The sequence below is a fragment of the Scardinius erythrophthalmus genome (assembly GCF_964197995.2).
Source record: "Scardinius erythrophthalmus genome assembly, chromosome: 8".
NCBI lineage: Eukaryota > Metazoa > Chordata > Actinopteri > Cypriniformes > Leuciscidae > Scardinius > Scardinius erythrophthalmus.
In genome coordinates this window covers 2,469,504-2,485,795 of record NC_138228.1, presented here as the reverse complement: position 1 = coordinate 2,485,795, position 16,292 = coordinate 2,469,504, and the positions used below count along the sequence as shown (strand labels likewise).

Sequence of the window (16,292 nt, the reverse complement as noted above, 5' to 3'; positions counted from 1 at the left end):
AGGATATTGCAAACTGGGCATTTTTTTTTTATCACAGGCTGCACACGAACCCTTCCTGAGGAGAATGTTGCAGTGGCTGGAGATGGTGTGCTCAGCGCTGCGGTGGCTGGAGATGGTGTGCTCAGCGCTGCAGTGGCTGGAGGAGTGGCTGGAGATGGTGTGCTCAGCGCTGCGGTGGCTGGAGGAGTGGCTGGAGATGGTGTGCTCAGCGCTGCAGTGGCTGGAGGAGTGGCTGGAGATGGTGTGCTCAGCGCTGCAGTGGCTGGAGATGGTGTGCTCAGCGCTGCGGTGGCTGGAGATGGTGTGCTCAGCGCTGCGGTGGCTGGAGGAGTGGCTGGAGATGGTGTGCTCAGCGCTGCAGTGGCTGGAGGAGTGGCTGGAGATGGTGTGCTCAGCGCTGCAGTGGCTGGAGATGGTGTGCTCAGCGCTGCGGTGGCTGGAGATGGTGTGCTCAGCGCTGCAGTGGCTGGAGATGGTGTGCTCAGCGCTGCGGTGGCTGGAGATGGTGTGCTCAGCGCTGCAGTGGCTGGAGATGGTGTGCTCAGCGCTGCAGTGGCTGGAGATGGTGTGCTCAGCGCTGCAGTGGCTGGAGATGGTGTGCTCAGCGCTGCAGTGGCTGGAGATGGTGTGCTCAGCGCTGCGGTGGCTGGAGATGGTGTGCTCAGCGCTGCAGTGGCTGGAGATGGTGTGCTCAGCGCTGCGGTGGCTGGAGGAGTGGCTGGAGATGGTGTGCTCAGCGCTGCAGTGGCTGGAGATGGTGTGCTCAGCGCTGCGGTGGCTGGAGATGGTGTGCTCAGCGCTGCAGTGGCTGGAGATGGTGTGCTCAGCGCTGCAGTGGCTGGAGATGGTGTGCTCAGCGCTGCGGTGGCTGGAGATGGTGTGCTCAGCGCTGCGGTGGCTGGAGATGGTGTGCTCAGCGCTGCGGTGGCTGGAGATGGTGTGCTCAGCGCTGCAGTGGCTGGAGATGGTGTGCTCAGCGCTGCGGTGGCTGGAGATGGTGTGCTCAATGCTGCGGTGGCTGGAGATGGTGTGCTCAGCGCTGCGGTGGCTGGAGATGGTGTGCTCAGCGCTGCTGTGGCTGGAGATGGTGTGCTCAGCGCTGCAGTGGCTGGAGATGGTGTGCTCAGCGCTGCGGTGGCTGGAGATGGTGTGCTCAGCGCTGCAGTGGCTGGAGATGGTGTGCTCAGCGCTGCAGTGGCTGGAGATGGTGTGCTCAGCGCTGCAGTGGCTGGAGATGGTGTGCTCAGCGCTGCGGTGGCTGGAGATGGTGTGCTCAGCGCTGCAGTGGCTGGAGATGGTGTGCTCAGCGCTGCAGTGGCTGGAGATGGTGTGCTCAGCGCTGCAGTGGCTGGAGATGGTGTGCTCAGCGCTGCAGTGGCTGGAGATGGTGTGCTCAGCGCTGCGGTGGCTGGAGATGGTGTGCTCAGCGCTGCGGTGGCTGGAGATGGTGTGCTCAGCGCTGCGGTGGCTGGAGATGGTGTGCTCAGCGCTGCAGTGGCTGGAGATGGTGTGCTCAGCGCTGCGGTGGCTGGAGATGGTGTGCTCAGCGCTGCAGTGGCTGGAGATGGTGTGCTCAGCGCTGCTGTGGCTGGAGATGGTGTGCTCAGCGCTGCAGTGGCTGGAGATGGTGTGCTCAGCGCTGCAGTGGCTGGAGATGGTGTGCTCAGCGCTGCGGTGGCTGGAGATGGTGTGCTCAGCGCTGCTGTGGCTGGAGATGGTGTGCTCAGCGCTGCGGTGGCTGGAGATGGTGTGCTCAGCGCTGCAGTGGCTGGAGATGGTGTGCTCAGCGCTGCAGTGGCTGGAGATGGTGTGCTCAGCGCTGCGGTGGCTGGAGATGGTGTGCTCAGCGCTGCGGTGGCTGGAGATGGTGTGCTCAGCGCTGCAGTGGCTGGAGATGGTGTGCTCAGCGCTGCGGTGGCTGGAGATGGTGTGCTCAGCGCTGCAGTGGCTGGAGATGGTGTGCTCAGCGCTGCAGTGGCTGGAGATGGTGTGCTCAGCGCTGCAGTGGCTGGAGATGGTGTGCTCAGCGCTGCGGTGGCTGGAGATGGTGTGCTCAGCGCTGCAGTGGCTGGAGATGGTGTGCTCAGCGCTGCAGTGGCTGGAGATGGTGTGCTCAGCGCTGCGGTGGCTGGAGATGGTGTGCTCAGCGCTGCAGTGGCTGGAGATGGTGTGCTCAGCGCTGCGGTGGCTGGAGATGGTGTGCTCAGCGCTGCAGTGGCTGGAGATGGTGTGCTCAGCGCTGCAGTGGCTGGAGATGGTGTGCTCAGCGCTGCGGTGGCTGGAGATGGTGTGCTCAGCGCTGCAGTGGCTGGAGATGGTGTGCTCAGCGCTGCGGTGGCTGGAGATGGTGTGCTCAGCGCTGCGGTGGCTGGAGATGGTGTGCTCAGCGCTGCAGTGGCTGGAGATGGTGTGCTCAGCGCTGCGGTGGCTGGAGATGGTGTGCTCAGCGCTGCAGTGGCTGGAGGAGTGGCTGGAGATGGTGTGCTCAGCGCTGCAGTGGCTGGAGATGGTGTGCTCAGCGCTGCGGTGGCTGGAGATGGTGTGCTCAGCGCTGCGGTGGCTGGAGATGGTGTGCTCAGCGCTGCGGTGGCTGGAGATGGTGTGCTCAGCGCTGCGGTGGCTGGAGATGGTGTGCTCAGCGCTGCGGTGGCTGGAGATGGTGTGCTCAGCGCTGCAGTGGCTGGAGGAGTGGCTGGAGATGGTGTGCTCAGCGCTGCAGTGGCTGGAGATGGTGTGCTCAGCGCTGCGGTGGCTGGAGATGGTGTGCTCAGCGCTGCGGTGGCTGGAGGAGTGGCTGGAGATGGTGTGCTCAGCGCTGCAGTGGCTGGAGGAGTGGCTGGAGATGGTGTGCTCAGCGCTGCGGTGGCTGGAGGAGTGGCTGGAGATGGTGTGCTCAGCGCTGCGGTGGCTGGAGGAGTGGCTGGAGATGGTGTGCTCAGCGCTGCAGTGGCTGGAGATGGTGTGCTCAGCGCTGCGGTGGCTGGAGGAGTGGCTGGAGATGGTGTGCTCAGCGCTGCGGTGGCTGGAGATGGTGTGCTCAGCGCTGCGGTGGCTGGAGATGGTGTGCTCAGCGCTGCGGTGGCTGGAGATCAGGGTACCCCCAGGATCCTCCAACTTAAATTCAAGGCTTTTTAAGACCTTTTTAATACCATTTCAAATGAAATTCAATGCCAACTTAGTACCAATTCCGACAGAAGTATGAGGGGAAAATGTCAAATCTGTATACATTTTAAACCCTAAAAAATAATTATTTACAAGTAGACTACTTGAATTAAATAGTACATTTTATGTAAATTATCAGTCATATAAAATATATACGCAGCAGCGTTGTAGCGTGCACGTGTGTAGGCCAATGTTAATTTTGGCAGCCATTTTTGATTTAGTCTTACTCTTTATCTTCAGACGAAAATGCTTATTGGTCTTAGTCACATTTGAGTCATTCTGCCTTTCATAGTGTTAGTTGACGAAATGTGTTTGCATTTTTTGTCAACTTTTAGTCATTACTTTTAGTCAAACTCCAGTTACTTTAATTTTGGTAGCTATTTTATATGTAGTCTTTAGACAGAAAATGTCATAATTATTCTCTCTAGGCCAATTTGATTAAGCTTATGAGAAATTAAAATTAAGCTAACAGGCTGTATTGACACTGCACTCTTTAGCAGTAGCACTTGTGCAATTCTACATATCCCTTTTCCTTAGTTCTGCAAATTTTTAGAGTGCCGTACCCCCTCTCTTCCACTTAGACTGCAGTCACATCTTTCCATTAAGGGACAATATTTGCCCCATTTAATCGATTTTTCCATTTCATTTTTCACCTTTATACTTTTAAAAAATAAATAATGCTTTAAATAAAACAATGTTCAATAAGTATTCAATGTTAAAAAACGTTTAATATTAATAAAAATATGATATTAAAATCGCCAGTAGGTGGCGGTAACTCATTGTCTTTGTCAAAGCCACAGATTTTGTTGCAAAATAGAGCAATAAGCCTGACAATACTGTTTAAAATGTAGTACATCACTTAATGTTTCCCTTTTTTTTTTTTCTTTTTTTTTTTTTTTACTGTTGTATAAAATCAATGTCACATTTGAAATCGTGTGGATAGTCGGGAAACATTGCATTCTTGGTCGCATAATGATCAACATTAAAAACACTGCTGTATATCAGCCTGCATTTTGATCGCAGATTTAGTCGCACAAACAGCGCAAGCGGCTGGTGACAGAACACAAGCGGCGCGTGACAGATCTTCTCAAATGAAGATCGCTGAACTCCAGCTTGTCTGTGTTTTCAGATCATCCGCGCTGCTTCAACAACGTAGAGAGAGCGCGCGTGGATGGCTGTGGCCAGATACTACTGAAAAGACGGGGTAGAAAACATGTTCTTTTAACAGAAAAACTCTGATTAGTAACCATAGTAACGGGTGCGCACGCTTTCGCGCGTTCTTCTATGACGTGAAGCGCGAGGTGCACTCAATGTTACGCGACAAATTTTTAATTCTACAACAGTTAATCTTGTTACGGTATGAATTTAATCATAGAAAATGCAAAAAAATAAATAAGACATTTGTAACAAAATCCAAGACTTTGTATACCAAATTCAAGGCTTTTAAGGCCTTAATTTGAGATTATCAAATTTAAGACTTTTTCAATGCTTTTAAGACCCCGCGGGTACCCTGTGGAGATGGTGTGCTCAGCGCTGCGGTGGCTGGAGATGGTGTGCTCAGCGCTGCAGTGGCTGGAGATGGTGTGCTCAGCGCTGCGGTGGCTGGAGATGGTGTGCTCAGCGCTGCGGTGGCTGGAGATGGTGTGCTCAGCGCTGCGGTGGCTGGAGATGGTGTGCTCAGCGCTGCGGTGGCTGGAGATGGTGTGCTCAGCGCTGCGGTGGCTGGAGATGGTGTGCTCAGCGCTGCAGTGGCTGGAGGAGTGGCTGGAGATGGTGTGCTCAGCGCTGCAGTGGCTGGAGATGGTGTGCTCAGCGCTGCGGTGGCTGGAGATGGTGTGCTCAGCGCTGCGGTGGCTGGAGGAGTGGCTGGAGATGGTGTGCTCAGCGCTGCAGTGGCTGGAGATGGTGTGCTCAGCGCTGCGGTGGCTGGAGATGGTGTGCTCAGCGCTGCGGTGGCTGGAGGAGTGGCTGGAGATGGTGTGCTCAGCGCTGCAGTGGCTGGAGGAGTGGCTGGAGATGGTGTGCTCAGCGCTGCGGTGGCTGGAGATGGTGTGCTCAGCGCTGCGGTGGCTGGAGATGGTGTGCTCAGCGCTGCGGTGGCTGGAGGAGTGGCTGGAGATGGTGTGCTCAGCGCTGCAGTGGCTGGAGATGGTGTGCTCAGCGCTGCGGTGGCTGGAGGAGTGGCTGGAGATGGTGTGCTCAGCGCTGCAGTGGCTGGAGATGGTGTGCTCAGCGCTGCGGTGGCTGGAGGAGTGGCTGGAGATGGTGTGCTCAGCGCTGCGGTGGCTGGAGATGGTGTGCTCAGCGCTGCGGTGGCTGGAGATGGTGTGCTCAGCGCTGCGGTGGCTGGAGATGGTGTGCTCAGCGCTGCGGTGGCTGGAGATGGTGTGCTCAGCGCTGCAGTGGCTGGAGATGGTGTGCTCAGCGCTGCGGTGGCTGGAGATGGTGTGCTCAGCGCTGCGGTGGCTGGAGATGGTGTGCTCAGCGCTGCAGTGGCTGGAGATGGTGTGCTCAGCGCTGCGGTGGCTGGAGATGGTGTGCTCAGCGCTGCGGTGGCTGGAGATGGTGTGCTCAGCGCTGCGGTGGCTGGAGATGGTGTGCTCAGCGCTGCAGTGGCTGGAGATGGTGTGCTCAGCGCTGCAGTGGCTGGAGATGGTGTGCTCAGCGCTGCGGTGGCTGGAGATGGTGTGCTCAGCGCTGCAGTGGCTGGAGATGGTGTGCTCAGCGCTGCAGTGGCTGGAGATGGTGTGCTCAGCGCTGCGGTGGCTGGAGATGGTGTGCTCAGCGCTGCAGTGGCTGGAGATGGTGTGCTCAGCGCTGCGGTGGCTGGAGATGGTGTGCTCAGCGCTGCAGTGGCTGGAGATGGTGTGCTCAGCGCTGCGGTGGCTGGAGATGGTGTGCTCAGCGCTGCGGTGGCTGGAGATGGTGTGCTCAGCGCTGCAGTGGCTGGAGATGGTGTGCTCAGCGCTGCAGTGGCTGGAGATGGTGTGCTCAGCGCTGCAGTGGCTGGAGATGGTGTGCTCAGCGCTGCGGTGGCTGGAGATGGTGTGCTCAGCGCTGCAGTGGCTGGAGATGGTGTGCTCAGCGCTGCGGTGGCTGGAGATGGTGTGCTCAGCGCTGCAGTGGCTGGAGATGGTGTGCTCAGCGCTGCAGTGGCTGGAGATGGTGTGCTCAGCGCTGCGGTGGCTGGAGATGGTGTGCTCAGCGCTGCGGTGGCTGGAGATGGTGTGCTCAGCGCTGCAGTGGCTGGAGATGGTGTGCTCAGCGCTGCGGTGGCTGGAGATGGTGTGCTCAGCGCTGCAGTGGCTGGAGATGGTGTGCTCAGCGCTGCGGTGGCTGGAGATGGTGTGCTCAGCGCTGCGGTGGCTGGAGATGGTGTGCTCAGCGCTGCAGTGGCTGGAGATGGTGTGCTCAGCGCTGCAGTGGCTGGAGATGGTGTGCTCAGCGCTGCAGTGGCTGGAGATGGTGTGCTCAGCGCTGCGGTGGCTGGAGATGGTGTGCTCAGCGCTGCAGTGGCTGGAGATGGTGTGCTCAGCGCTGCGGTGGCTGGAGATGGTGTGCTCAGCGCTGCAGTGGCTGGAGATGGTGTGCTCAGCGCTGCAGTGGCTGGAGATGGTGTGCTCAGCGCTGCGGTGGCTGGAGATGGTGTGCTCAGCGCTGCAGTGGCTGGAGATGGTGTGCTCAGCGCTGCGGTGGCTGGAGATGGTGTGCTCAGCGCTGCGGTGGCTGGAGATGGTGTGCTCAGCGCTGCAGTGGCTGGAGATGGTGTGCTCAGCGCTGCGGTGGCTGGAGATGGTGTGCTCAGCGCTGCAGTGGCTGGAGATGGTGTGCTCAGCGCTGCGGTGGCTGGAGATGGTGTGCTCAGCGCTGCGGTGGCTGGAGATGGTGTGCTCAGCGCTGCAGTGGCTGGAGATGGTGTGCTCAGCGCTGCAGTGGCTGGAGATGGTGTGCTCAGCGCTGCAGTGGCTGGAGATGGTGTGCTCAGCGCTGCAGTGGCTGGAGATGGTGTGCTCAGCGCTGCAGTGGCTGGAGATGGTGTGCTCAGCGCTGCAGTGGCTGGAGATGGTGTGCTCAGCGCTGCAGTGGCTGGAGATGGTGTGCTCAGCGCTGCGGTGGCTGGAGATGGTGTGCTCAGCGCTGCGGTGGCTGGAGATGGTGTGCTCAGCGCTGCAGTGGCTGGAGATGGTGTGCTCAGCGCTGCAGTGGCTGGAGATGGTGTGCTCAGCGCTGCAGTGGCTGGAGATGGTGTGCTCAGCGCTGCGGTGGCTGGAGATGGTGTGCTCAGCGCTGCGGTGGCTGGAGATGGTGTGCTCAGCGCTGCAGTGGCTGGAGATGGTGTGCTCAGCGCTGCGGTGGCTGGAGATGGTGTGCTCAGCGCTGCAGTGGCTGGAGATGGTGTGCTCAGCGCTGCGGTGGCTGGAGATGGTGTGCTCAGCGCTGCAGTGGCTGGAGATGGTGTGCTCAGCGCTGCAGTGGCTGGAGATGGTGTGCTCAGCGCTGCGGTGGCTGGAGATAAAATTGTGGCTGAAGTTGAAAGCGGGTTTTTTTTGCAAACCTGAACATGAGTCTCAAAATCCCTTCTCCTTAAAACTGTGGTATCACAGTATGGGCAGTGGTGATGCAGTGCTGTTCTACATCCCAGTCCACATCTGACTATAGTGAAGCCTAAAAAAAATTAGTATACTGGTAAACTGTTATGCTAATATATTGGGTGTACTTATGTTAAATAAATAACTCAAGATATTCATACCTCCATAGACAACTGCCTTGTTGAAGTGGATTTGAAGATGACTTTTTAATTTTACTAGTTTGGCTGGCTTAAATACACTGGCCGAGCAAAAAGGGCAGTGGTAATTAGGGATGTCAATTTTCACAAATTCCCATGATCGATCGTCGTTTAAATTAACGATCAATTAATCGATTAATCGTTAGCCTTAATACTGCGATATGCGTCTACTGCAGTGGCTATGGCCAACAGCATGACAGGGTCTGCAAATGCTAATGTTCCTCACCAAATCAATTAGAATGGTTTTAAATATAAATAAAGGGCTAGGATTGTAAAATGTTTCGATGTGATTGATAATTAAATTCATTATTTAATAATCAAATATAACTACTAACACAACGCGTCACCAACGCCGCCTCATATGCGCTAGAATGTGTGACTGTTGTGGACGCGCTCTTCCTGGAACAACTGCACGCGCTGAATGAATCTGCTATCGTTAAACTGGAGCACTTTGCTAGCACGTTATTTATCTAAAAGAAACGCATCCTATATGAGATTAATCAGATATATTTAAAATAAACATAATATTACAAATTATATCTGCACAAAATGACGCAAATTCATGCACAAGTGAACTTGAACTAAGTTACGTGCCATTCATTCAGAACTACTCATGGACGCGCTCTTCCTGGAGCAACTCGACACGGCAACTAAACCCAAATAATTCACAATGTTTTATTACAATATTGTTCTCTTTATAATGTTATGTAATATTACAGTCCCAATAGTCATTATTAGTCGTGCACTGCCGTTTGAGCTGCGCGCGCTGAAGCTGACGCTTTACTACAGAGTTCTTAACCAAATCCATCCAATATGAGATAAATCAGATATAGATAGGCATACACAAAATAAACAGTATTACAACTTACATTTGAACAAAACAAAAGGCTGCGAATGCACACGCAAACTTACATGATGAATTGATGATGGAGGTGTAAAATGGTCCCAAACATAACTCCGGCGCGCTCGCTTTTACATGTTTCGCGGTTGAGCAGCGCGCCGCGCACGCGCATGAAGACCTGCTTAATCGATGATCGATAAGTTCTATCGATTAAATGTATTATCGACAATTAATCGATCGTCGATTAATCGTTGACATCCCTAGTGGTAATAGCTGCAACACTTGTTGCACTGCTGCAGCTCAGGTAATGAATCCCCTCTCTGAATTGTTATATGTTTCTACAAGAGATGAAAACAACACACAATTATCTCAACATTGACAAATGGGGTTTAATATTTAAAAACTCAACTATAAGGTAACAGTAACTCACAAACAATACAACAGAGGAACGTGGAGCAAACACTTTAACACCTTCACAAGATAAACTACTTTAACCCTTGTGTGGTGTTCATATTTTTGATATTCAGCGAGTGTTTTTAATTCAACACAATCAAAAAATCTATTTTAAAATACTACACTATATAATGTTTACTTAATCCCACTTACAAGCAATATAAACAGCATATATGGTTAATATTTCTTTTTACCTTTGTTAGATCACATTTAAGAATTGCAAGTTGCAACCTTTTGTGGGAACGGCAGGGATAAAAACACAAAACCCACACTCAAACTCTCTCTCACACTTAGACAAAATCTCTCACATGCACGCACGCGCACACACACACGACACCGTTTATTATGTTTTTTCAAGCCGTTTGGTATATGAGGACACGGATGTCCTCATAAACCATGTTTACGTTGTAATAGCGATGTGATTATGCACATTAGTGTCCTCATAAACCATATACATGAACACAAACACAAAACATCCTGTGTGTAATGTAAATGTGAAGGGCGTGGTCATTGAAAATGTGTTCTGATATATATTCTTCACAGAAAATAAGCCAAGGCCAACGAGTCTGTGTATGAAAAAAATAATTGATCGTACAATTTTTCTTTTGATGAAAAATGAAAACGGGTCCTAGGCCGTCCAACAGACCCGAACACCATAACGTGACAAGGGTTAAAACGTCACCGCAAGGCCCATTTACAACACACAAAAATTAATCGAACCATCCGTAGAAAAAATGGTTAATACAATAAAGTATTACAACATATTCAAGCTTCAATAAGATGATAAAGCCAAGCACAAATGAAATATTTAGCAGATAAACGCTGAACTTAATATGCGATACTTTTTCACCACATTTTGTCTAAAACATTAGACAACTCCTCACCGTGCTTCCCGCCATGTCTGTGTCGTCATTGTCAATTATAACTCCGCCCTCACTTCCGGTCCTGGCGCTGGGGTTCTGGCGCTGGGGTTCTGAAACTGGTGGTGCTGCGGGTCTGCAGCTGGATATGTCTCTTTTCAGAGTTTGATTCTTAATAAAAGCATCTCTGAACATTATTTAGCCTGACTTAAACTTTACTCAGTTCTTTTGTATTTTATCCTGTACACTTTTTGCAAGTTTGTAAGAAAATGCAATGCTTATTTTTAATAAACATCAGATTTTTCTAGCATCATTTAGAATCGTGTGCAACCTTTTATTTACTAATTCATAACATTCTGTCATGTTTAAATCCCATATGAGTTGTTTTTGTCGAACTAAACGTGTGGGAATAGCAGTAAACAGAGACAGAAGAGAGAAATCCTGACACTCAATAATATGACTGTATGAATGAAGCGCTCTTACAGTTCAACGACACGTCAATCATCTTTTGATTTTTTCCCTAAAGTAAATAAATGTAGCCTATGACACCATCATCGTCAGAGTTTACTGCTGTTTTAATGATACTCAGTTTTGGAGATTGTCTTTCCTCATTCCAGTAGATTCCAGCTGTACTTGTTTCCACACGTGTAAAGCAATAGTTTGAGGCTGTTACTGCACTAAGATTGCTGTTGAGTCACATGACTTCTCTTTGTCTCTGGTGTCAGAGTGTTTTGCCCAAAGCTATGGAATAAATTGACACCGTCTATCAGAACAGCAACTACAGTATCTGAGTTTAAAACTCTTTTGAAAACCTGTTTGTTCTCTTGTGCTTTTAATGTCTTGTGAATGTTTATTTTCATTTGGTGTTAGACCAAGGCAATTTTCTACAGCACTTTGGTCAACCAAGGTTGTTTTAAATGTGCTTCATAAATAAATGACACTTGAAACTGATCTTTAATGAACTTTACTAGTGCAAGGCAGCATGGGGAAACCCAGGCTAGAACTTTACAGTAAATCAGCTGAATAAAGGGAGTTACTCAGTCTTCATGAGGGTGCGACACTTTAATGTCAGTTTTGATATAGGCTACTACTGTGTGTGTGTGTGTGTGTGTGTGTGTGTGTGTATAAATATATATGAAGGCTTCAGATGCAAAAGCCTCTAAGTGCCACCTGAAATTTTCTTCTAGAATGATCATTTTTATCAAGCTTGTATGTTTATGTTCAGTTATTTCACTTTAATGGCAATGAAAATTACCTATTAATTGTCATTAAAGTGAAATTACTGAACTTAAACAAAAATGCTCATTTTAGAAGAAAATTTCAGATGGCACTTAGAGGCTTTTGCATCTGAAGCCTTATATATATATATATAGTTAAAAGTAAGTAATAGCCGTCATTTCACTGTCTAGGTTATATAGACCTGATATAGTCCGGCTATGAGTAACACACTTCTTGCCAAAATAACCTTCAATTTGGTTACATGTCGTATTTGTCAAAATAACTTGCGTGATTTATGATATTCCATGTAAGCAAAGTCAACAGTGCTTACAAGGTGTTTGTATTAATTTCTTCACTCATTGCATTTCATTATCTAATTGATGACTAGTCTATTTTTGGGCTATTGTTAGACATCTATTAAATTTCCGCTGACAGCCCAAATTTTGCCTCTGGTATCGACTGCACGATTCATTCAGAAATAAAACACATATTTAACATCTGACACAAACAGATCTACAACATACTGTATCTAGGAGTGTCTGTTATCATTCCAATAAACATATTTTGCATTCGAACAATGCTCGTCATTTTCAAGGTTGAGCTGTTATATCAATGAGCTCCTGTTGAAGTCGGATTGGCTGCTGAATTCAGAAGATGGTCAAAGGGTTCATAGTTGTTACAGATTTTTCTGTTTGTTATTAAACAGGATAAGTGCTGAAGTATAAGTATGTTGTTTCTTTAGTTTGTTTCCAGCAGTTCAGTTGTGATTCTGCTCTTCTCATAAACCTTCAACTCTTCTCTGAAATATAGAAAAATATGTTTATTGGAATGATAACAGACACTCCTAGATACAGTATGTTGTAGATCTGGTTGTGTCAGATGTTAAATGTGTGTTTTCATTTCAGCCATTTAACATTTTCAGAGTTTGATTCTTAATAAAAACAGTTCTGAACATTCCTGACTTAAACTTTACTCAATTCATTTGCATTTTATCCTGTACACTTTTTGCAAGTTTGTAAGAAAATGCCATGCTTATTTTTAATAAACATCTGATTTTTCTAGCATCATTGTTTGATTGCTGTTGAGTCTCCTGACTTCTCTTTAATAACTTTACAGTAAATCAGCAGAATAAAGGGAGTTACTGTCTTCATGAGGGTATGAAACTCATGTTGTGCCGGTTTCCATCATTAATTGTGTTCATATCATCTTTATGTATTTACCTGCATCCAGAGAAATGAGTTGAAAATGTAGAAAGCTTTTTGATTTTTTTATCTCTTCTAACTTGAAAATGATTACAATGAAAGTGACATGAGCTCCTGCAACAAGTCTAGCCTTCTTACAACATATCACATGGGAACAGGATGATTATTGTGCATGGTCAGGATATTTTATCATTTTCTTCTTTTTTTAACTATATACCTTTGCTTATCTGTCTGTCCAGTCCAGAGTAAAGCCATATTCCCACTTGCAAGTTTAAAGGGGTTTATGGGTTGTGATATTCTGCTCCGGAGCAAAAGGACCAACTCTCATTAGAGGATTATTAGTAGACTGGTAGGTTAGGGTTAGAATAAGTTGACATGTACTTTGTAAAGTTACTTAGTCAGTAGAATGTCTATTGGAGGACCATAAAAATAAAGAGTTAGCAGATATTAAGCAGACAGTCCATTAATACTCTTAAGTTAAGCTAAGATTCTGTTAACGTCTCGGGTTAACGTGTGTAAAAAACTATCCTATCCTATAATTGTCCTATTGCAGTGCTTTGGATTACTATAGTTGACATGAATGTATATGGTTATTATTTTGTGGCAAATACAGTATTACAGTAAAATACCATGGTATTACATATGCACCATGGTTTCGGTTTCAGAATCATGTGGACAAACCAGTCCTGACAGACAGGTGTAGATCTGGGCACTGAATCAAATATGTGCTGGACTGAACAACAGATCCTGTCATCTTCTGTTTGGCTTGCGCAATCACTGGGGTTTATAAGTGTGAGCTGGTGAACAAGAGGTTTAAAACAGAAGCTTCACAATCCTCACACACCAGCGCAGACTAGAGATGGAAAGAGAAATCAGAAACATGTATGCCGGGATGGAATTTAATACCAACCCAGATGAAAATGCTGATAATAGAAAGAAATGGGAAAAAAAAGAAAAAAAAAGATACAGAGAACAACAGTTGAACCAACACCCAGATATTCTCTTCAAAATTCTTTCTCCCAAAAATGAGCGTCTACATGTTCTGCTCTTCAGACCCACGAACCAATGCTTTTGGATGAGAATATTTCAAAAATATTATCAAGACCTCTCTGTTCAGTGGACTTACAAACATGCTGTTCGTCAGTATGTACTGAATCTCTCTGGTAATCACACTGAACTGCAGAAATTCTGTGATCAGTTTCAGCAAAATCGACATATCGATGACGGGGAAGATGAAGCGCTGAATGCAAGTAATATAGAACTTCAATTAGAAATCACAAGACTCAGACAACAAATCCAAGAGATGGGACAAGCATGAGGTACAACATTCAATACAATCATATTCTTTCAAAACAGCAAATATTGTATGGTTCAAAATCTTCATAAAATAATCGTATTCATATCAGACAAATATGAGTTAAGTGGTGTTTGTTTGGTTTATCTGTTTGTTGCTTCCATATTAAAACTGTCTTTAAATTTGTTCTAACCAGTAAAACTGTAGTCAGGAATTAACAAAATGTGGAAAATATGTTTGGCACCAGAAATATTCAACAAATCATTAAACTGAGCCGAGCTTTCCTTCTCAGCCACCAGAACTTTAGCTAAATAAACATTCACAAAAATGTGAGGAAGTTATTATGATCCATATTCTTTCATAATGCTGAGAAAACTCACATCATGTACCTTCAAGAAAACTAATGCAAGTTTGAGTTTCACTAACATGAGTCAATAAGTTCTGTATGAATCACTATGATTAATGTGTACGAGTTGTTTCATAAAAACAGCTGTTCTGTTTTACTGGGAAGTGGTTTATGTTTGCTCTGTAATAATAGATATGAATCATGAATGTAACAAGTTTATTTGTTTCCTCTCTTCCACACAGCGATCATGTCTTCACCTGACGGGAACCCTTGAAGACCTCAAGATCTGCCGCTTTTGGCCAGATTTAAAATATGAATTTCTTGTATTTCTCTTTCCTGTCATATATTAAAGACAGACAACTGACAAACCTGTGAAATCTGTCTCACAGCTGTCAAACTTTACACTATAGTGAATATTTCAAGTCAATTACTGTATAATCACGGTTAACCTTAATATCTGAAAGATTATGGTATGTGGGTTAGGTATGTATGTGGGTATGGTATGTATCTTATTTTCACTTATTTTAAACTATATATACAATATGGGGTAAGTTGTCACAGTGGATCCTGCTATTAAACTACTATAATGTATATATAAGTGGAGTTTTACTGTGTTCAGGTGTTTTTTCAACAACTATTATTACATTGTTGGATACACTGTGGAATACTAGATTCTGATTGGTCAGTCTCACCATCCACTGTTACATTATTCCCCGATAACTCATAAAACTGATAACAGGCTCATCCGGGTCACTGAAGTCAGCGCTGTATACGCTCGCTAGAAACGTTTTTTTCTTCGTGAAAGTTTTGCATTTGGTGACGTAATAAAATATTAAAACTCAAATCAATATTTTGTGTGCAGTTATTTAATTATATCCAGGTATTGCAGACTCGCTCTCTTGTTTCATACAAACGCAGCTGCTGCAACTATTGTTTTGTACACTAATGAATTATATGATAGCAAACACATACGATTTTAAATCTTAAATCTTGTTTATTTTCATCTCAAATCAATATCTCTAAACCCCATAATTATTTATGTTGTGAAATACCGTCTAATAAGTAGTTTGACTTTATATCCTTTAAATATCCTTTGTAATTTACCGCTTGCTAGCAACGGCTCTCTCCGCGGCCGGTAACTTTGCATTTAAAGAGCTAATAAAATATTATGACTCAGATCAATATTTCATGTCGAATTATTTACTGATGTGGCAAATAAGTATATCCAGCCGGTTGTTATCTCAGAATAAACCCCTTCAGGCTGAAGCAAGAACTGATCGTGATCCTGTCTGGGTTTATTCTGAGATAACAACTGGCTGGATATACATATTATACCATACTTAGTGATTGACTATTACTAAAGTCACACACACACACACACACACACACACACACACACACACACACACACACACACACACAAGAGACAAACTTTTATCATCCAAGTATTGAATCAGCTCTGCATATGCTTCCTCGTTTTTATCGCCATCATCATCCTCTTGTTCCTCATCACGACGCGGGGGAGGCTCTGGTAATATCGTGTCCTTAGGCCTAGCAAACGCAGGTGGCCTAGAAATGTTCTCTCCCAAAGTTCATAATTCTTTTCATCTCCGTCAAAATATAATCTACTCCATCGGTTACCTGCTTCTCTCCTGGGCCCATAACCTGTTGGCCATTTTCCTGAATTATAACCGGTTATTTTAGTAAACTATACGGAGGAAAAACACACAGACGTCACTCGGTATTCTGTTGGACCGGAACCTCTTTTATTAGCATATATCCATTTATTGATAGCAGGTCACATACACGTGATATGAGCAGTATGAGGGCACACATTACAAACTTTACCAATAATACATTGGCTGATGCGTCATCATCCTCCTCATGCTAAACTTAAATATGTTACAATTTTAAAAGTAAATTGTTCTCAAGTGCTGCATCTTCCCCCTATACTATTGTGTCTATGTGTGAGCTGTAACTCATCGTCTCAAAACAACTGTTCTATTTTCCTGAGAACTGATTCATGTTGACTCTATAATAATGTGAGAGCATGCATATACTGTACAGAACCAGCAGTTTATTTGTTTTATCTCTTCCACACAGCGATCATGTTTTCCTAAAAGAAGCCCT

General features: G+C 46.7%; 1 protein-coding gene across 1 annotated transcript in view; it reads left to right on the top strand.

Moving 5' to 3' along the window:
- Nucleotides 1-12,389, top strand: part of pepd (peptidase D) — a 152,805-nt gene extending 140,416 nt beyond the window's left edge. The window contains exon 16 of the transcript XR_014030587.1: nt 12,368-12,389. The gene's annotated coding sequence lies outside the window, so the exon portion shown is untranslated. The remainder of the gene's footprint in view (nt 1-12,367) is intronic.
- Nucleotides 12,390-16,292: the final 3,903 nt, after the last annotated feature.